The 23,419-nt window shown below is 44.2% G+C and overlaps 2 non-coding genes across 2 annotated transcripts; both read left to right on the forward strand.

Moving 5' to 3' along the window:
- Window positions 1–479: 479 nt before the first annotated feature.
- Window positions 480–670, forward strand: LOC133473984 (U2 spliceosomal RNA). Its single transcript, XR_009787314.1, has one exon. It is a non-coding gene; the product is annotated as a U2 spliceosomal RNA (small nuclear RNA).
- Window positions 671–3,518: 2,848 nt separating this feature from the next.
- On the forward strand, window positions 3,519–3,709 carry LOC133473985 (U2 spliceosomal RNA). The gene has a single exon (XR_009787315.1). It is a non-coding gene; the product is annotated as a U2 spliceosomal RNA (small nuclear RNA).
- The last annotated feature ends 19,710 nt before the right edge of the window (window positions 3,710–23,419 follow it).

Below are 23,419 nucleotides of genomic sequence, written 5' to 3' on the forward strand. Positions count from 1 at the left end.
TTCCTTTTGTGTCTATTTTTTATAATGTTGGGTAAGATAAATCCAACATTAAATATTATATATTATATATTATATATTATATATTATATATTATATATTATATATTATATATTATATATTATATATTATATATTATATATTATATATTATATTATATTATTATACCATAACATATTATACCAGCAACCCATTTTTTTTCCAAATCACTCATTATTTCTTTGGTTGTTTCAGACTTAATACATGGCTAAAGGATATGCGTTAATCTCCGCATTCTATTGGATCGACGTGGGCCACGCGACCAAGGAACACGAGCATCTGACAACATTATTTCGATATAAATGTTGAAAAACAACACAGTTGACATTCGTTTCATAATTGTTGTTTGGGGTGTCCATATGTGACTCATCTGTGATATGTGCCACCATAACTTTGGCTTGTAGGCTGGAGAATGAGGTCGTCTTTTCTGGCGTTGTGTTGGTATCGCTTCTCAGCCTTTTGGCTAAGATCAAGTGTAGTATCTGTTCTTATCAGTTTAATATCTGATACGTCCCCTATTCGGGGACCATATATTAAATAGATTTTTGGATCTGGGAGATGGAATAGGGGCTTGCTCCGTCCACTTCATGCATCGACCTGGTATTGCAGTATCTCCAGGAGCGGTGCACCCCCACAACTTGGTCAAAATAAATATCAATTGAGCCATCAATCCAATGACTTGAACTCTATTTAATGCACTGAACAGAAGGAAAACAAGTGACTCTCAACTCTGGGGTTTGTCTGTTATTCTCACTTTCATTATTGTACAGAGGTGTATTAAGTTTGGACATGGAGCGTAGGAGAAAAGTGACAAGGAATGTTGTACGCCTCTCCCCAGCCACTTCATCCAGCTCTTCCGGGGGGATCCCGAGGCGTTCCCAGGCCAGCCAAAAGACGTAGTATCCTGGGTCGTCCCCGGGGTCTTTTCCTGGTGGGACGTGCCCGGAACACCTCACCGGGGAGGCATCCGAATCAGAATCCCCGGCCACCTCATCTGGCTCCTCTCAATGTGGAGGAGCAGCGGCTCTACTCTGAGATCCTCCCAGATGACCGAGCTTCTCGCCCTATCTCTAAGGGAGAGCCCGGACACCCTGCGGAGGAAACTCATTTCGGCCGCTTGTATCTGGGATTTTGTTCTTTCGGTCACAACCCACAGCTCTTGACCATAGGTGAGGGTAGGAACGGTAAATCGAGAGCTTCACCTTTCGGCTTAACTTCTTCTCACAACGTCCCGAGTCAAGGTCAGCAGCGCCACATCCCCACTAGACACAGTCTTGATGGTGCACAGCTTCCCCTGCCTGAGACGCCGGAGGGTGGACCAGAATTTCCTCGAAGCCGTCCGGATGGCTTTCTCCATGGCCCCACCAAACTCCTCCCATACCGGAGTTTTTGCTTCAGCGACCACCAAAGCTGCATTCCACTTGGCCAGCCTGTACCCATCAGCTGCCTCAGGAGTCCCACAGGCCAAAAAGGCCCGATATGACTCCTTCTTCAGCTTGACGGCATCCCTCACCAAAGGGTTCGGGGATTGCCGCCACGAAAGGCACCGACCACCTTATGGCCACAGCTCCGGTCAACCGCCTCAGCAATGGAGGCGCGGAACATGGTCTGCTCGGACTCGATGTCCCCCGCCTCGCCCGGAACATGAGCAAAATTCTGTCGGAGGTGAGAATTGAAACTCCTTCTGCCAGGGGATTCTGTCAGACATTCCCAGCAGACCATCACAATACGTTTGGGCCTGCCACGTCGGACCGGCATCTTCCCCCTCCATCGGAACCAACTCAACACCAGGTGGTGATCAGTTGACAGCTCCGCCCCTCTCTTCACCCGAGTGTCCAAGACATGTGGCCGCAGGTCCGATGACACAACCACAAAGTCGATCATCGAACTCCCACCTAGGGTGTCGTGGTGCCACGTCCATGTGAGGACACCCTTATGGTTGAACATGGTGTTCGTTATGGACAATCCGTGATGAGCACAGAAGTCCAATAACAGAACGCCGCTCGGGTTCTGATCGGGTAGGGGGGGGCGTTCCTCCCAATCACGCCATTCCAGGTCTCACTGTCATTGCCCTCGTGAGCATTGAAGTCCCCCAGCAGAACGATGGAGTCCCCAGCGGGAGCGCTTTCCAGCAGCCCCTCCAAGGACTCCAAAAAGGGTGGGGACTCTGAACTCCTGTTTTGTGCATCGGCGCAAACAAAAGTCAGGACCCGTCCCCCCACCCAAAGGCGGAGGCAGGCTACCCTCTTGTCCACCGGAGTGAACCCCAACGTACAGGCGCCGAGCAGGTGTGGGTATACTTATTGCCGAGCAGGTGTGGGTATACTTATTGCCGCTCGGTTCGGCGCCTCTCACCGTGGGCAACTCCAGAGTGGAAGAGAGTCCAACCCCTCTCGAGAGGACTGGTACCAGAGCCCAAGCTGCGTGTGGAGGCGAGTCCGACTATATCGGAACTTCTCGACCTCACACACCAGCTCGGTGTGAAATATTTCAGTGTGTGTGGTGCATCTCTATAATATGAGTTTCACTTTTTGAATTGAACTACTTCACTAAATTAAGCTTTTGACACTATTATAATTTATTTAGATGTACCACTATGGCAGCTTGTGTAATGTGTTTGTCAACTTTGGAGAATGGCATACCCTAAACTCTCATATTCATGGAGCTGCTTGACAGGGTCTATATTGCTGTGTCAAAGGGTCACCCATCGTGCCAAATTCTGAACCACTTCCTGAAGCAGGAAACAGGAAGTAGTTGAGCAAGGCAGGGCCATTGAGGTTTCTTCGTCAAAATGTTGAGCAAACAGCTATTCAGCTTGTGGCCACAACATTATACCAGCAACCGATTGTTATTACAAATAACTCATTATTTCTTTGGTTGTTTAAGACTTAATACACGGCTAAACTATATGCGTTAATCTCCGCATTCTATTGGGTCGACGTGGACCACGTGACCAAGGAACACGAGCATCTGACAACATTATTTCGATATAAACGATGAAAAACAACACAGTTGATATTCGTTTCATAATTATTGTTTGGCGTGTGGTGGCACGGTGGCCGACTGGTTAGAGCGTCAGCCTCACAGTTCTGAGGACCCGGGTTCAATCCCCGGCCCCGCCTGTGTGGAGTTTGCATGTTCTCCCCGTGCCTGCGTGGGTTTTCTCCGGGCACTCCGGTTTCCTCCCACATCCCAAAAACAAGCATGAATTGGAGACTCTAAATTACCCGTAGGCATGACTGTGAGTGCGAATGGTTGTTTGTTCCTATGTGCCCTGCAATTGGCTGGCAAACAGTTCAGGGTGTACCCCGCCTCCTGCCCGATGATAGCTGGGATAGGCTCCAGCACACCCGCGACCCTAGTGAGGAGAAGCGGCTCAGAAAATGGATGGATGGATGTTTGGCGTGTCCATATGTGACTCATCTGTGATGATCATGTCGATATGTGCCACCATAACTTTGGCTTGTTTCGTCTGTTCTGGCATCGCTTCTCGGCCTTTTGGCGAAGATCAAGTGTTGTATCTGTTCTTATCAGTTTAATATCTGATACGTTCCCTATCCGGGGACCATATATTAACTTGATTTTTCAAACTGGGAGATGGAATAGGGGCTTGCTCCGTTCACTCCATGCATCGACCTGGTATTGCAGTATCTCCAAGAATGGTGCACCCCCACACCTTGGTCAAAATAAATATCAATTGAGCCATCAATCCAATGACTTGAACTATATTAAATGCAATGAACAGAAGGTAAACAAGTGACTTTCAACTCAACACCTTTGAGAACTTGTCCTACAGCTTTCATTGGATTGACTTCAAACTTGGCGGCACGGTGAAGACTGGTTAGAGCTTCAGCCTCACAGTTCTGAGGACCCGGGTTCAATCCCCGGCCCCGCCTGTGTGAAGTTTGCATGTTCTCCCCGTGCCTGCGTGGGTTTCCTCCCACATCCCAAAACCATGCATTAATTGGGGACTCTAAATTGCCCGTAGGTGTGTCTGTGTGTGCGACTGGTTGTTTGTTTGTATGTGCCCTGCGATTGGCTGGCAACCAGTTCAGGGTGTACCCCGGCTCCTGCCCGATGACAGCTTGGATAGGCTCCAGCACGCCCGCGACCCGAGTGAGGAGAAGCGGCTCAGAAAATGGATAAATGGATGGATGGACTTCAAACTTTGTTAGTACCATCGCAACACCTGGGACATTAAGTTATCAAAAGCTTTTTTTTCCGACATACTATATGACTGTGGCGGCTCTTCAACTGAAGCTTTTCTCATGTCGCCACAAAACAGGACATGGTGACATCAAAGACCTATTTGCGCTACGTTGCACCTACGCCTACGAAAATTCCTGCACGCGTGTAGCATCCCGAAAACAAACAAACCAAATTGTAATGTCTACAACCATTTAAATGCAATATTCACAGTGATGATCAACAATTGATACACAAGTGTAGTAGGCCTAAGAGTTAAATATCCCTCATGCAGCAACTGTACAAATTATGGATAACAAAGACGAGAGGGTTTGATGTTTGAATTTCAACTCTTTTTGGTCGGTTTGAATTTATCCCCTCCTATCAGTTGAGGGCCTTCAGGTCCATAAAAGCTCATCAGTTTGGTGAGCTCACTTTCACACCAGCAGCCGCGCCTGAGATTGCATTCAGCCTTTTTTCAACAAGTACATTTTGAAGAACATGCAGGTCATGACCAACCTGCACGGCCGCAGCTCAGTCACTGGTTAAAGTGTATCTGTCATATGTTGTTCTGACTGCTTGACCTATTTAAGGCTCTAATTACCTCAAATAAAATTTTCCACTTTGTTTATGTGTGTCTGTACATCCATCCATCCATCCATTTTCTGAGCCACTCACGGGTATGCTGGAGCCTAACCCAGCTGTCATGGGGCAGGAGGGCAGGGCACATAAAAACAAACAACCATTCACACTCACAGTCACACCTACGGGCAATTTAGAGTCTCCAATTAATGCATGTTTTTGGGATGTGGGAGGAAACCGGAGTGCTCGGAGAAAACCCACGCAGGAACGGGGAGAACATGCAAACTCCACACAGGTGGGGCCGGGGATTGAACCCCAGTCCCCAGAACTGTGAGGCTGACACTCTAACCAGTCGTCTACCGTGCCGTCTGCGTGTGTACAGTGGGGCAAAAAAGTATTTAGTCAGCCACCAATTGTGCAAGTTCTCTCACTTCAAAAGAGGAGAGAGGCCTGTAATTTTCATCATGCGTATACCTCACCTATGGGAGACAAAATGAAAACAAAAAATACAGAAAATCACATTGTCTGATTTTTAAAGAGTTTATTAGCAAATTATGGTGGAAAATAAGGATTTGGTATAAAACAAAAGTTAATCTCAATACTTTGTTATATCCCCTTTGTTGGCAATGACAGAGGTTTTCTGTAAGTTTTCACATTGTTTTCACACACTGTTGCTGGTATTTTGGCTCATCGTCATGCTGAAAGACCCAGCCATGTTATATCTTCAATGCCCTTGCTGATGGAAGGAGGTTTTCACTAAAAAACTCACAATACATGGCCCCATTCATTCTTTCCTTTGCACGGATCAGTCGTCCTGGTCTCTTTGCAGAAAAACAGCCCAGGGGCGCCCATGAAAAAGACGTTGCTTGGATGGCAGCATATGTTTCTCCAAAACCTGTATGTACCTTTCCGCATTAATGGTACCTTCAAAGATGTGTAAGTTACCCATGCCATTGGCACTAACACAGCCCCATACCATCACAGATGCTGGCTTTTGAACTTTGCGTCCGGATGGTTCTTTTCCTCTTTGGCCCGGAGGACACGGCATCCATCGTTACCAAAAACAATTTGAAATGTGGACTCGTCGGACCACAGAACACTTTTCCACTTTGCATCAGTCCATCTTACATGAGCTCAGGCCCAGAGAAGCCGGCGGTGTTTCTGGCTGTTGTTGATAAATGGCTTTTGCCTTGCATAGTAGAGTTTCAAGTTGCACTTACGAATGTAGCGCCGAACTGTATATACTGACATTGGTTTTCTGCAGTGATCCTGAGCCCATGTGGTGATATCCTTTAAATATTGTTGGTTTTTGATGGACTGATGTCGTTTTTTTATGCAGTGCCGCCTGATTGATCGAAGGTCACGGGCATTCAATGTTGGTTTTCGGCCTCGCCGATTACATGCAGTGATTTCGCCAGATTCTTTGAACCGTTTGATGATATTATGGACCATAGCTGATGAAATCCCTAAATTTCTTGCAATTCTACGTTGAGGAACAATATCCTTAAACTGTTCGACTATTTTCTCATGCACTTGTTCACAAAGAGGTGAACCTCGCCCCATCTTTGCTTGTGAATGACTGACCAATTCAGGGAAGCTCCTTTTATATCCAATCATGGCACCTACCTGTTCCCAATTAGCCTGTTCACCTGAGGGATGTTCCAAACAGGTGTTTGATGAGCATTCCTCAACTTTCTCAGTCTTTTTTGCCGCATGTCCCAACATTTTTGGAAAGTGTTTCAGCCATAAAATTCTAAGTTAATTATTATTTGCTAAAAACAATAAAGTGTATCAGTTTTAACATTACATATCTTGTGTTTGTAGTGTATTAAATTAAATATAGGTTGAACATGATTTAACACAACGTCCCAACTTCATTGGAATTGGGGTTGTAATTGCATTACACTCGGTCGCACCGACACAACAAACGCACAACATATCAACATAGAGTGCGTTGGGAAGTACACTCCGGGCGCGCTGTCCACGCCCCGGAACCTTCGGTAACTCAGAGCGTTGTTAGTGTGTGTGCCACCCGATACAAGTACCGTATTTTCACGACCATAGGGCGCACCGTATTAACAGGCGCAGTCTCAGTTACTGGCTCTATTTCTGTATTTAACACATACATAAGGTGAAGCGTATTATTGGGCGCAGGCATGGTAAAACATATGCAAGCTTAAAACATACAGTAGCATGCATGCACGCTAAAACTATGTTTTTAAAAAGGCAGCGGGAGCAAAACTGAGTTCAGTTGTACTTTATTTAAGTATTTGACAATGTACTCACGTTATTTTTTATCAATCCTCATCCACAAATCCATCAAAGTCCTCATCTTCTGTATCCGAAATGAACAGCTGGGCAAGTTCTCCAACAAACACGCCGGGTTCCCTCTCGTCATTGTCAGACTCAGTCTCGTTGCCGGGGGGGCTGTTCAGCAATGATGCCGGCTTTCGCGAAAGCTCGGACAACAGTCAAAGCAGATACCTTATTCCAGGCATCCACAATTCATTCACATATGGTGGCGTAACACGCCCAGCGTTGCCTCCCACTCTTAGTTGCACTTGGTTTTTCACAGCGGCTGTGAGATGGGCGCGCATGGAGTCACAGATCAACAGGGTCGGTGACTCGTGGAAAAAACAGCCGGTTTCTTTACGTACACCTCACTCAGCCACTCTCTCATTTTCTCCTCGTCCATCCAGCCCTTTTGCTTGGCCTTAACGATGACTTCGGCTGGAAAAATTTCTTTAGGCAGCGTCTTCCTCTTAAATATCACCATAGGTGGCAGGTTGTCCATTACCATGGCAACCAAGCACAACAGTAAAAGCCGACTTCTCGTGCCCCGTTGTGCGTATCGCTACCGTGCTGGTCCCCTTCTTCTCTACAGAGTGGTTGGTGGCAGGATGTCGAAAGTGAGCGACACCACGTCCATGTTGGTGATGTGGTTGCACTGGATGTGTTTGGAGGCAATCTTTTTACTGCAGTAGGAGCAGAAGATGGCAAGCTCTTCCTTGTAAGCACCAAGACGGACCTCCTTGAAAATGTTCGATTTTCATTTGTTCTGCAAGCGTTATTGCCCGAAGTCGAATGGTGACTGTAGAGACGCTTCTCCCGGCTGTTCTTTGCTCATTAATCCATTGCTCGAGTTGGCCTTCCAACTCGGGCCACCAAGCCTTGTTTCCGTGGAAACTCAGCTTCGTCTTCATGACTTGGCGAAGCTCGTTTTCCTGCTTCCTCCACTTGCGAAACATGGATTTGTTGATATTTAATTCTCTCGCGGCTGCTCGATTACCATGTTCCTCTGTGTACTGATAGCTTGCAGTTTAAACTGTGCTTCGTAAGCATGTCTCTTCGTAGGTGCCATTTTTGGGGGTCCTTAGCCAAACCGATGTTGTTTTGCACAATGCGCTATATACCTACTGGGGGCGTGCCTTTAGCGTCCTTTTTCACGCATACCCTCCCCCCTATAACGTCTGCATGCTGTCCTCAGTCACGTCCACCTTTCCTCTATATAAGCAGCGTGTCGGCAGGAAATGCTCCCAGTCAGACAAGCAGATATATATATACAAAATGTATATTGTTCCATATTGTTCTATCAAAATATTGAAGGAAATTATTTAGTCGTGGAAGGCCATGAGAAAGGGGTCAGTTGCCTCAACTATTACAGTGACGGAGACAAGCCTGACTTGATATCAGGGGCTAATGACCGTTAGGTCAAAATCTGGGACTACCAGGTATAGCATCTGTTTTGTTACTGTTTTTGTCCTGGTAACCGAAAAAGTAAGAAGTGCTTCAGCATTTTTCTATCTAAATGATGCATTTCTAATGACTGTCCCATCATGTTGCCTCAACAAATAATTAGATTTCACACCGATCTGATCAGCCTTATTGGTATAGGCCGATATTTAGCATTTTATGCTGAATGGCTGATCTGCTTCAATGTCATAATTCGTCGATACGAACAATGACGTCATTGATCGGCTCCGGAAAATACATTTACTCCGCGTCGCCATCGCGCACAGTATATTTGAATCCAAAAGGCAGTTTATTTTTAGCCTTGTCAAATGTATTTTGATGTAGTACTGAAAATATCTGACGGCCAATAAAAGGAATTTAAAACATAATTTTAATTTTTTTGTCCCGGTGTGGGACAGACAACACGTATTGCCCGGATCCGAATAAAAGACAAATTTGCTCTTTCACGATTGTCAGACTACTGCAATAAAATCTTGTATTCCCATACCACCGCACCCGTTTTTTACGATCACTGGGCTTAATCTTGTCAACTCAAACGGAACCGGATACACTCATTACCGTGGCGACGACAACAAGAGTGGATCGCGCCGACTGTATTATCAGGACAAAATGGGGGAAAACGTGTGTTAGTGGGCACCGGAGCTCAGGAGAAGATGTTCGTTTAAGGTTTGATTGAGGTATTTTAATATGATACGGCTTGCAAGCGGGCAACAAAACATTATGTATCCTAGCAAGCTAGTACTAGCACTAACGGTTGTAAGCGAACATGCAGGCATTCTGTCGAATCATGCTCTAAAGTTTCGGTGTGGGTGAAGTAATTTAATTTCCATAAAGTAATTGAATTACAGTCAGTTAGCACCCATTATTTCTGTCATGTTGTCATTATTTCTGTCTCATTTAAATAGACACATTGCTCCATCTTGTGATCGGATCGGTGATCGGTTATCGTTTTTTTAAACTCGCTGATCGGTGATCGGCCGTGTAAAACCTACAAATAATTAGGGATGTCCCGATCTGGTCACGTGATCAGAAATCGGGGTGGATTACGTGATTTTTCAGGTGATCGAGATTGGATTAAAAACATCGGTTTGATACATTTTGTGACATTTTAAAGTGACAAAATAATCCAAAGGTACAAATATCTTTGCAAATGGAACAGTAATAGCTTTGTTGTATATTAAGACAACTTTTCGGGCTATTTTTAGTACTGGTATAAGTAACTGAAAGAGACAGGCAGACTCCCTGAGCGTGCTTTAAATTGTTTAATGATACCCCAAGTGTATTTTACAATAAAACTAAACGAAACAAAAAGAATTAAACGCACTATATATTTAAATACAAGACACACATGATTGTTTTAGAAATTGCCAGCTTAATGCCACCACTCAATGGAAAACCCCATTGGCGGGCCAGCTTGAGTTACCATTATATCACTGGGGATTTACCTTCAAATAATAAATATACACAAACTCCATTGTAACACATACAGATACGTAATGTAACAATACACACAGTTTTAATCTGTGAAAATTGAAATTAATTCACTGCCAGTCCTCTATGTTGACATGGATATTTGAATTTAACAGCAGTCAATAGCAGTGAATGAGTTAATGTTTTATCACGACGGTCTTGTATTCTTTTTCTATCTTATAGAAAATGAGTAGCTCCATGAATGCATCGCACCACACTGCCCCGAAGAGGCTAAGGTGCGGACAGCAAGAACAGCAGATGCAGTCATTTTTTCGCCTGACTGTCTGTCATGAAATTAGACAAACATGTTCCTATTTTAGGTCAATTAGGATTACCAAAATTATTTCTATTTGCTAAATCCTAAATATATATTTTTTTAATATATCATTTTTATTTATTACTCATTTTATGTAATGCAGCCCTATGGGGGGCACAAGTCAGTGCAAACTATAGGCCGGTCCCAAGCCCGGATAAATGCAGAGGGTTGTGTCAGGAAGGGCAGACAAACAAATATGAGCTTTCATCCAAAGAATTCCATACCGGATCGGTCGTGGCCCGAGTTAACAACATCCGCCATCGGCGCCGTCAACCTGCGGGGCGCCGTTGGAAATTCAGCTACTGTGGGTCGAAGACAAAGAAGAAGAGGTGGAAAACGGGTTCTTCGGCAGAAAGAGAAGAGGAAAACACAGAGCCTAGAACTGAATGTGGGGACTTTGAATGTTGGGACTATGACAGGAAAATCTCGGGAGTTGTTTGACATGATGATTTGGAGAAAGGTTGATATATTGTGTGTCCAGGAGACCAGGTGGAAAAGAAGAGTTGGCTAAGAATGTCTTGGAGGTGAAAAGAGTATCAGATCAAGTGATGAGGCTGAAATTTGAAATTGAGGGTGTTATGTGTAATGTGATTAGTGGCTATGCCCCACAGGTAGAATGTGACCTAGAGGTGAACGAGAAATTCTGGAAGGAGCTAGACGAAGTAGTGCTGTCGTAATTGGTGCAGATTGTAATGGACATGTTGGTGAAGGTAATAGGGGTGATGAAGAAGTGATGGGTAAGTACGGCATCCAGGAAAGGAACTTGGAGGGACAGATGGTGGTAGACTTTGCAACCAGGATGCAAATGGCTGTAGTGAACACTTTTTTCCAGAAGAGGCACGATCATATGATGACCTACAAGAGGTAGAGGTAGAAGCACACAGGTGGATTACATCTTGTGCAGACAATGCAATCTGAAGGAGGTTAACAACTGTAAGGTAGTGGTAGGGGAGAATGTGGCGAGACAGCATATGATGGTGGTGTGTAAGATGACTCTGGTGGTGGGGAGGAAGATTAGGAAGACAAAGGCAGAGAAGAGAACCATGTGGTGGAAGCTGAGACAGGACAAGTGTTGTGCAGTGTTCGGGAAAGAGGTGAGACAGGCTCTCGGTGGATAGGAGGAGCTTCCAGAAGACTGGACCACTGCACCCAAGGTGATCAGAGAGGCAGGCAAGAGAATACTTGGTGTATCTTCTGGCAAGAAAGGAGAGAAGGAGACTTGGTGGTGGAACCTCACAGTACAGGAAATCATACAAGGAAAAAGGTTAGCTAAGAAGAAGTGGGACACTGGGAGGACCGAGGAGAGGCGAAAGGAATACATTGAGATGCGACACAGGGCAAAGGTAGAGGTGGTAAAGGCCAAACAAGAGGCATATGATGACATGTATGGCAGGTTGGACACTAAAGAAGGAGAAAAGGATCTATACAGGCTGGCCAGACAGAGGGATAGAGATGGGAAGGATGTGCAGCAGCTTAGGGTGATTAAGGATAGAAATGGAAATATGTTGACTGGTGCCAGCAGTGTGTTTGCTAGATGGAAAGAATACTTCGAGGAGTTGACGAATGAGGAAAATGAGAGAGAAGGGAGAGTAGAAGAAGCAAGTGTGGTGGACCAGGAAGTGGGAATGATTAGTAAGGGGGAAGTTAGAAAGGCATTAAAGAGGATGAAAAATGGAAAGGCAGTTGGTCCTGATGACATTCCTGTGGAGGTATGGAAGCATCTAGGAGAGGTGGCTGTGGAGTTTTTGACCAGCTTGTTCAATAGAATTCTAGTGCGTGAGAAGATGCCTGAGGAATGGAGGAAAAGTGTACTGGTGCCCATTTTTAAGAACAAAGGTGATGTGCAGAGCTGTGGCAACTATAGAGGAATAAAGTTGATGAGCCACACAATGAAGTTATGGGAAAGAGTAGTGGAGGCTAGACTCAGGACAGAAGTGAGTATTTGCGAGCAACAGTATGGTTTCATGCCTAGAAAGAGTACCACAGATGCATTATTTGCCTTGAGGATGTTGATGGAAAAGTACAGAGAAGGTCAGAAGGAGCTACATTGTGTCTTTGTAGATCTAGAGAAAGCCTATGACAGAGTACCCAGAGAGGAACTGTGGTACTGCATGCGGAAGTCTGGAGTAGCAGAGAAGTATGTTAGAATAATACAGGACATGTATGAGGGCAGCAGAACACCGGTGAGGTGTGCTGTCGGACGAATTTCAGGTGGATGTGGGACTGCATCAGGGATCAGCCCTGAGCCCCTTCCTTTTTGCAGTGGTGATGGATAGGCTGACAGATGAGGTTAGACTGGAATCCCCGTGGACCATGATGTTTGCAGATGACATTGTGATCTGCAGTGAAAGCAGGGAGCAGCTGGATGAACAGTTAGAAAGATGGAGGCATGCACTGGAAAGAAGAGGAATGAAGATTAGCCGAAGTAAAACAGAATATATGTGCATGAATGAGAGGGGTGGTTGGGGAAGAGTGAGGCTACAGGGAGAAGAGATAGCAAGGGGGGAGGACTTTAAATACTTGGGGTCAACCGTCCAGAGCAATGGTAAGTGTGGTCAGGAAGTGAAGAAACGAGTCCAAGTAGGTTGGAATGGGTGGAGGAAGGTGTCAGGTGTGTTATGTGACAGAAGAGTTTCTGCTAAGATGAAGGGCAAAGTTTATAAAACAGTGGTGGGGCCAGCCATGATGTACGGATTAGAGATAGTGGCACTGAAGAGACAACAGGAAGCAGAGCTGGAGGTGGCGGAAATGAAGATGTTGAGGTTCGCTCTTGGAGTGACCAGGTTGGATAAAATTAGAAATGAGCTCTTCAGAGGGACAGCCAAGGTTCAATGTTTTGGAGACAAAGTTAGAGAGAGCAGACTTCGATGGTTTGGGCACGTCTTGAGGAGAAATAGTGAGTTTATTGGGAGAAGGATGATGAGGATGGAGCTGCCAGGCAAGAGAGCGAGAGGAAGACCAAAGAGAAGGTTGATGGATGTCGTGAGGGAAGACATGATGGCAGTTGGTTTTCGAGAGGAGGATGCAGGAGATAGGCTTACATGGAAAAGGATGACGCGCTGTGGCGACCCCTAACGGGACAAGCCGAAAGGAAAAGAAGATTTATTACTCATTTTATGTATCGGATCAGGACTCATTATCGGGAGATATTTAACAATAAAGATTGACTTGGGTGCAAAAGAAAAATGGGATTCGGACATCCCTACAAATAATTCATCTGGAGTTTACTTCTGTTCGAGAACAAGACCTGTGTTCAGACACTGGAGGGCCATGCTCAGAATGCCTCATGCGTGAGCTTCCACCCAGAGCTGCCAATCATAATCACTGGGTCAGAGGATGGTGAGCTGCAATATCTCATGTTCCGTTCTCTTCCAACGGCTTTATTAATCTTTGCTTCGCACAACATTATTTCTCAATGAAGGTAAGGTACGTATTTGGCACTCAAGCACATACCGCCTGGAGAGCACCCTCAACTACGGTATGGAGCGAGTGTGACGTGCGTGCGTCCTCAGGGGCTCCAACAATGTAGCGCTGGGCTATGATGAAGGCAGCATCATTGTCAAAGTAAGTACAAGAACAGTATTTTTAATCATTGAAGTCACACAGCTCCTGCAAGTAAAATTTTCTTAATGTGAGTTACAGTCATACCTTGGCGTACAAGGTTCATTTGTTCCGGGACCAAGCTTATAACTCAAATTTTCACCATTAAATTAATTGAACTGCCATTGAATCCGTTCCAGGCCTCCCCCCAAAAAACATAATATATAGAAACATAATGAAACAATAAAAAGAGAGTGTGAAGGAATAAACTGGTTTTATAAAGTGTATTACTGTACGCACTGTAGCATTCATGTGTTGGAAGTGTGCCTTTAAGGAGCGTGGCCTCGTGACTGGTGTCAGGATGTTGAATGTGGGTGGACTTAGTAGTTAGGTGACTCTGCGTGTGATCCTCAAGGCGTGAGTTGGGGCCTACAGCAGCTCCTTATGGGTGCTCTCATTTTGTGTTTGTGTTTGGCTGTTTTTCATATTAAATTAACAGCCGAAAGTGCATCATCAATTGTGGCTCTTCTTGCCCACTTGCAAGGGCATTACCGTACCTTAAAAGCAAAAAGTTGATCAAGCATGACTTTGTAACTGCGGCACGGTGGCAGTTACAAGTGATAAAAATGAGACAACTTCTCATTATAAGAATGACAAAGATAGAATAGAATTAAAGCAAGGTATTTATTTCAGTGATTACTTAAGGTTAAAATGATAATATGACAGAAAGGGTTTATAATATAAAATAACCAATAATAATAATAACAAAAAATTAAAAGAAGTAGAAGTAGTTTAAAAGTAATAAATCATAAAACAAGTATTACCTTTTGAGTGAGCCTTAAGGAGTGATCAAGTCCTACGGATGCCAATTAATAATAAGATAATTTGGAATATAAGAATCCCTGGACAGCTGACTAGCCCTTTTCCCTATCCAAGCAATGTCAATAGCGGTTCTATTAGTTACCTTATTATAATATTCTTTTAGTCTTACCCAATTAAAGAGGAAATTCACAATGAAGTACTATCCAAGTAGCCTTTGGAATCCCTCCTGCCAGCCTGTCCCTGATCATTGCGAGAGGAAAAAAGCGTCTGTCTCCCTTATCCCTGACAGAATATGGAAGCCCCGTTTATCAGCGTGTGAGGCTTTTATAACCTTGGTTTTCAGAAACTCCCCTTTCTAAAAATAATCCTTTACGACCTGAGTGTGAAAGTACCTTTCACATTCACCCCCCAGCGTGTCCTGATTTGGGAAGCACCTGTTTCCCCTTCAGAGTGTCCTGACGTAACCTGAGTGGAAAGTACCTTGGTTTTCAGAAACACCCTTTTCTAAAATAATCCTTTTGTTTACACATTCTGACACGCGCTCCTCGCTATTAATTTTTATTACCACTCCAGAGTGTCCTGGCTTGACCTGAGTGGGAAGCACCTGTTTCCACTTCAGAGTGTCCTAACGTGACCTGAGTGGGAATATCTTTCACTTTCACTTCCAGCGTTATCTTCTTATTTGCTCACTCAAATAGGTTCTCAGTAAATACATTCAACTACAAGCATATTTCATATGTCTTGTAGGTTCTCAGTAAATTCATTCAATTACAAGCACATTTCATGTCTTGAACTCAACCAATACATTTCATCACACCATGTTAATCTCTCAGCAATCTGTAATAAATGTGTATATGTTAAATGTCAAAATAAATGTATATACATTCATGTGAATACAATTCTCTCATGCATTCAACAGGTACGTTCTTTCTTTGTAGTACATCGTGTGCTGCGTTGCCTGAGAGAGACACTCTTACACAGGTTACAGTTCTTTGCATAAAAGCTGTTCCAAAGCATAGTAATACAAAAGTAGGAATAATGTATAATAGCCTTACTAGGCTTGATGTACTTTTTATCAATGATTTCCATAAGAACATCTGAGTTATAACATCAAAGAGAACATCAAAATCATCTCAAGGATATAAAATCAAATAAATGGTTATAAGTGGTTGACTTCAGTATCTGTTTGTTTACTATGATAGTGGGTATAATAGTATTAAGATATTAAGAAGACTTATGCTTGACCTGGCGACTCATACTTCATGATCTAAATTGGGTTTGGCGACCTCTGGTGGTTGAACCAGGAATTTAAACTGGGGCTAAGCTCAATCACATGAACCTGCCTACATAAGCCAATTACAACCTTTTGTTCCATTGCTTTATGTGGCTTGGCCGCCCACTTGACAACCTTCAGAATAATTCTTTGAAAAATACAAAATACAGATAATACTTCGTTTTGATCATATGGGTAGAAGCAAAATCATGCATTGTAAAAATGCATTATACATAGGTAGAAGGGTTTTCCAGAATTTTTAGGTCAACTTTGGTGCGTATTATACATGGGTGCGCATTATACACGAGAAATTACGGTATGTCACTATCAACAAAACACACCTAGGTCCTTCTTCTTTTCCTTTGGGCTTGTCCCGTGAGGGGTCGCCACAGCGACTCATCCTTTTCCGTGTCAGCCTATCTCCTGCATCCTCCTCTCTAACACCAACTGCCCTCATGTCTTTCCTCACAACATCCATCAACCTTCTCTTTGGTCTTCCTCTAGCTCTCTTGCCTGGCAGCTCCATCCTCATCGCCCTCTACCAATATACCCAATATCTCTCCTCTGGATGTGTTCAAACCATCGAAGTCTGCTCTCTCCAACTTTGTCTCCAAAACATCTAACCTTGGCTGTCCCACAATTTAGCGACTTCTGACCTTCTCTGTACTTTTGCATCAACATCCTCAAGGCAAATAATGCATCAGGACCAACAGCCTTTCCATTTTTCATCCCCTTGAATGCCTTTCTAACTTCCCCCTTACTAGTCATTGCCACTTCCTCGTACACCACCCTCTTCTATTCTTCCTTCTCTCTCATTTTCCTCATTCATCAACTCTTCAAAGTATTCTTTCCATCTGTCCAGCACACTACTGGCACCGGTCAACCCATTTCCATCTCTATCCTTAATCACCCTAACCTGCTGCACATCCTTCCATCTCTATCCCTCTGTCTGGCCAACCTGTAGAAATCCTTTTCTCCTTCTTTAGTGTCCAACCTGGCATACATGTCCTCATATGCCTCTTGTTTGGCCTTTGCCACCTCTACCTTTGCCCTATGTCGCATCTCAACGTATTCCTTGCTCCTCTCCTCTATCCTCTCAAGTGTCTCACTTCTTCTTAGCTGACCTCTTTCCTTGTATGATTTCCTGTACTTTGAGGTTCCACCACCAAGTTTCCTTCTCTCCTTTCCTGCCAGAACATACACCAAGTGATCTCCTGCCTGTCTCTCTGATCACCTTGGCTGTCGTGGTCCAGTCTTCTGGAGCTCCTCCTGTCCGCCGAGATCCTGTCTCAGCTCTTCCCGAAAAGCAGCGCAACACTCTACCTTTCTCAGCTTCCACCACATGGTTCTCTACTCTGCCTTTGTCTTCTGAGTCTTCCTCCCTACCAACAGAATCATCTGGGACATTACATAATACATAACACCCTCAATTTCAAGTATCAGCCTCATCACTCGATCTGATACTCTTTTCACCTCCAAGACATTCTTAGTTAACTCTTCTTTTAAAATAATCCCTACTCCATTTCTCTTCCGGTCTACACCATGGGAAACTAACTTCAACCCTGCCTTACACACACACACTTCTAGCCTTACTGCCTTACTACCTGCTCTCCTGGACACACAATAGATCAACCTTTCTCATCATGTCAACCAACTCGCGAACTTTTCCTGTCATAGTCCCAACATTCTAAGTCCCCACATTCAATTCTAGGCTCTGTGCTTTCCTCTTTTCTTTCTGCCCAAGAACTTGCTTTCCACCTCTCCTTCGTCTTCGACAGACAGTAGCTGAATTTCCACCGTCGCCCTGGAGGTTAACTGTGCTGGGGGCGGACATTGTGAACCCGGCCATGACCGAGCCGGTATGGAATTCTTTAGATGAACGCTCATATTTGTTTGGCAACGTTTTAAGCCGGATGCCCTTCCTGACGCCTGGGACCGGCCTACAGTTTGCACTGGCTTGTGCCCCCCATAGGGCTGCATTAAAAGACACCTAGTTTAATGCTAACATATTCTGTGAAACACCATAGGCTGTCTTATGGAAATTTGCATTGATGTAGCGTAACTATTAAACAAAAAAAAAACTCACCGGTACTACTTGAACACATGTAGCAGCAACTGAAGGAACCTGAATTTTATAATCACTTATTACTCTCGAGGTTCCATGCGTGTTCATTTTCATGAAATAACTACAATTATAACGATGTGTTAGAAGTCAACCAATTTATACCTGACAGAGGAGTCTATACATTTTACAGAGCTCTGGGTCAGTAGCTACGCTTATCCTAGCCTCAGCAGAGACAGCGCAGACTGAACAAAGCTATCTGTGCTTGCCCCCGAGTATGGAATTGCTGTCATCTGATTGGTCCAACGCCCACTGACGTCCTCATTGCTCTACAGAATGATGACCATTTGCTGCTGGCTCCAGGCGCGGTCTCCACAGTCTTCCATCTCATGTCCACAGTGGCTCCCTGCAGCCATTGTCTTCTCCGACATCTCTTCTTTGTGGCCTCCACATGCACCCTGGTGGGAACTTTCCTGCAATAAAATCCCACACCCTTATCTGATTTCCATGTTATGCTTGTCACACCCTGAAACTCTATATCACCTTCACAACAATACAACAATGCTCGTAGCCATATATTCTCTCTGCTCAGTAGGAACAACTATTACTAGAGCTTAGTTGGGGACGTTCTCAGCCTCTTATGCTTGCTCTTAATTATGCTCCATCCCTTCAGTAGACCTCAGTGCTGCCTGGCACGTTGGTGCACCAGAAAACAATTATACGATGGAGTGGTGCCACCAACAGTGACCTATGACATGGGGGGGTGTAAACTCTCACACAATGATCCCACATTACATTTGTAAGTTCATGGATTTTCTCCTGGTTCAGGTCCAGGGAGAGGTCCGGGAGATCGTGAAGACTGGACTCTGGGTTGGCAACTGCTTCATTTACACCAGCTCTCTGAACAGACTCAGCTACTTTGTAGGGGGAGAGATTGTCACTCTTGCTCAATTGGACAGGTCAGATATTTATGATTGCATTCAAGTCACCTTAAACTTCTTTTCAAGTCAGCTCCGGTTGTATGTAGTTTCCGGTTTCCTGGAAAAACAGGTCAGTGCATTATTAGCCTGTCATAACATTTCATTTAATTGATTCCTAGTTGTTTGACCGATTGATGGCTTCCTCTGTGCTTATATATTTTTTTGTCTTCCGGCTCTCCCGGGTTTCAAGCAGCAGGCATTAGCGCTGTCGACAGATCCTGAGCATAGGTTTGAGCTGGCCTTGCAGCTGGGAGACTTGAAAATTGCCTACCAGCTGGCTGTAGAAGCAGAGGTAACTTGAGTCCTTTTTTAAGAAGACAGTGGTGCCTTGAGTTCAATTAGTTTAGTGACCATGCTCGTAACTTCACATAATATTTAATCTCTTCAGTCATCTTTCCACAAATTAATGAAAATCCCATTAATCCATCCCAATCTCTCTCTCCAAAAAAAAAATTGTCATCAAAATAATTTTTGACAGTTTTTTGCTTCAATTTAATGGACATTCTGCCGCTTCTGGTGTTTGCACCACAGCCACCTGGGAGCAGTATAATACAGACATATGGATATACTGTACATGGAGACACTCAAAACCGCAGTAATATGAGTCATGCTTTGCAGAGGATGAAGAATATATGCCTGTGAGTATTCTTATATTATCCGTCTATATCTATTGCTCCACCATATTGTTTCCAAATATTGTACATTGTTTGCATTAAGCTAAAGTGAGTTATCTGAAGCCAAGCTGTGGTTATTTTAAATATACAACCCCAATTCCAATGAAGTTGGGACGTTGTTTTAAACATAAATAAAAACAGAATACAATGATTTGAAAATCATGTTCAACCTATATTTAATTGAATACACTACAAAGATATTTAATGTTCAAACTGATAAACTTTATTTTTTTTTAGCAAATAATCATAATTATGGCTGCAACACGTTCCAAAAAAGCTGGGACAGGGTCATGTTTACCACTGTGTTACATCACCTTTTCTTTTAACAACATTAAATAAACTTGGGAACTGAGGACAGTTTGTTGAAACTTTGTAGGTGGAATTCTTTCCCATTCTTGCTTGATGTACAGCTTCAGCTGTTCAACAGTCTGGTCTCTGTTGTCGTATTTTACGCTTCATAATGCGTCCATCAAAAAGACGTTGCTTGGATGGCAGCATATGTTTCTCCAAAACCTGTATGTACCTTTCAGCATTAATGGTGCCTTCACAGATGTGTAAGTTACCCATGCCATTGGCACTACCACAGCCCCATACCATCACAGATGCTGGATTTTGAACTTTGCGTCCATACCAGTCCGGATGGTTCCTTTCCTCTTTGGCCCGGAGGACACGACGTCCATAATTTCCAAAAACAATTTGAAATGTGGACTCGTCGGACCACTGAACACTTTCCACTTTGCATGAGTCCATCTTAGATGAACTCGGGCCCAGAGAAGCTGGCGGCATTTCTGGGTGTTGTTGATAAATGGCTTTAATTTGAATAGTAGAGTTGCAAGTTGCACTTACGGATGTAGTGCCGAACTGTATTTACTGACATTGGTTTTCTGAAGTGTTCCTGAGCCTATGTGGTGATATCCTTTACACATTGATGTCAGTTCTTGATGCAGTGCCGCCTGAGGGACATCGACGGTCACGGGCATTCATTGTTGGTTTTTGGCCTTGCCGCTTACATGCAGTGATTTCTCCAGATTCTCTGAACCTTTTCATGATATAATAGACCGTAGAAGATGAAATCCCTGAATTCCGTGCAATTGTATGTTGAATGAACATTGTCCTTAAATTGTTCGACTATTTTCTCACGCACTTGTTCACAAAGAGGTGAACCTCGCCCCAGCTTTGCTTGTGAATAACTGAGCAATTCAGGGAAGCTCCTTTTATACCCAATCATGGCACCCACCTGTTCCCAATTCGCCGATTCACCTGTGGGATTTTCCAAACAGGGTTTGATGAGCATTCCTCAAAATTCTCAGTCTTTTTTGTCACTTGTCCCAGCTTTTTTGGAACGTGTTGCCACCATCAAATTCTAAGTTAATGATTATTTGGTAAAACCAATCACGTTTATCAGTTTGAACATTAAATCTTGTCTTTGTAGTGTATTCAATTAAATATAGGTTGAACATGATTTCCAAATGGCGGCACGGTGGATGACTGGTTAGAGTGTCACAGTTCTGAGGACCCGGTTTCAATCCCCGGCCCCGCCTGTGTGGAGTTTGCATGTTCTCCCTGTGCCTGTGTGGGTTTTCTCCGGGCACTCCGGTTTCCTCCCACATCCCAAATACATGCATTAATTGGAGACTCTAAATTGTCCGTAGGTGTGAATGTGAGTGCGAATGGTTGTTTGTTTGTGCCCTGTGATTGGCTGGCAACCAGTTCAGGGTGTACCCCGCCTCCTGCCCGATGATAGCTGGGATAGGCTCCAGCACGCCCACGACCCTTGTGAGGAGAAGCGGCTCAGAAAATGGATGGATGATTTGCAAATACATGTATTCTGTTTTTATTTATGTTTAACACAAAGTCCCAACTTCATTGGAATTGGGGTTGTACAATGTGTAACTTTTTTTGTTTAGGTTGACAGTAAACTTAAACTCGAAGAGGCGCTAAACAGCTTGAAGCTGTTTTTTTTTTTTAATGAATTGTTCACTCTCTGCTGAACTTCTGCTTGTTGTGAAGTGAGTTGAGTTCACTGGCACCACACAGCGCTCGTATCAAATTTTTGCTCGCAAGTCAAAGTATAAAAAGAGCCCGACGACAGCTCGTATCTTTCGTAAATTTCGTAAGTCATGTCACTCGTAGGTAACAGCACTGCAGCGAGGAACAATTTTATTTTTTTTCCCAACAATAATCATTGAGTTGAAACGGGCTTATTCTCTGTCCATTCTGTACATTCATAATACAATTCACCATGACATCACAACAATACTGTACGTTATTCTGGGTGGCAACAAAGCGTTCTCCCATGGCACCACTTGTCAGCAAACCCTTCCATGCCATTTGACCCAGGCAGAGCGATTGAGAACACACACAGGGTGACACTTTTGAATGAATGAGTTTCTTCTTGCGAGGTGTCTCTGATTGGCAAGTCTTCTCCTTTACCGCTGTAGTTTGAATTTGTGGTATTTATTTTTTGTGGTATCCTGCGCATTTATTCTTGAAAAACTTAAGTCGTTTCAAGTTGAAAAGATTGACACGTGTGAGAAGGCCCTCCCTCTATCCACCAGATGGCAGTGTTCCTGTATCTTTGTGTGTGTGTGTGTGTGTGTGTAGGTGTGTGCGTGTATATAGTAGATATTTGAGAGCGAGCAAATGTTATTATTTAAACACTGTAGTAATAATAAGATGGCTTTTGTATCTTCCTGCCAGATGAAGAAGGCGATTGCTTTCTATTTGACTAATGATAGGGCTACTTGTTGTCCACCTTGTTCAGCCATTGTCTGTTTACTGGGGATTTCAACAGAGTCGGACCATAGACTGTCTGCAGCCTGAGGCCTTCTCCTTTTGGTTACGTCTCTTCTCTTGGTTACGCCCCCGTGTGCCTATGTGGCGCCCATGTTGGGGAGGTCGTCGTTCCCATAAAAGGCAATGCATGAGAATGTGACTCACGAGGCTTACCGTTTTGTCAGCAGCAAAGTGTATCCTATCAATACACAACATTAAAACATTGACCAGTTTGGAATGACAGACGTATGTCAGTGGCTGAATAATTGCTTCAGTAACCTTTTTAATTGGCGCCATTTCTATGTCATCATCGTCAGTTGACATCTTGTAGTCAAGTCATCAATGGAGACAGCAACACTGTCGTCTAGCAGAAGGAGGGAGGGCCTTCCCACACGTGTGAATCTTCTCAAGTTGAAACCTGCGTTACGTCCATCCATCCATTTTCTGAGCCGCTTCTCCTCACTCAGGTCGCGGCGTGCTGGAGCCTATCCCAGCTATCATCGGGCAGGAGGCGGGGTACACCCTGAACTGGTTGCCAGCCAATCGCAGGGCACATATAAACAAACAACCATTCACACTCACAGTAACACCTACGGGCAATTTAGAGTCTCCAATTCGGGCATGTTTTTGGGATGTGGGAGGAAACCGGAGTGCCCGGATAAAACCCACGGAGGCACGGGGAGAACACGCAAACTCCACACAGGCAGGGCCGGGGATTGAACCCCGATCCTCAGAACTGTGAGGCAGAAGCTCTAACCAGTCGCCCACCGTGCCGCTACAAATGATAAATGCACATTAAAAATCGAGGGTTATCGAGGATATATTTGTGGATCTGAAAAACACGCGCAAATAATTTTGAGCCATATCTCGCCCCATAAGAAAGAAAAGATGCCTCTATATTGAAAAGTCCATCCATTTTCTATAGCACTTACTCATGAGGGTTCACAGGTG

Source organism: Phyllopteryx taeniolatus, unplaced genomic scaffold (assembly GCF_024500385.1).
Source record: "Phyllopteryx taeniolatus isolate TA_2022b unplaced genomic scaffold, UOR_Ptae_1.2 contig_78, whole genome shotgun sequence".
Taxonomy (NCBI): Eukaryota; Metazoa; Chordata; class Actinopteri; order Syngnathiformes; family Syngnathidae; genus Phyllopteryx; species Phyllopteryx taeniolatus.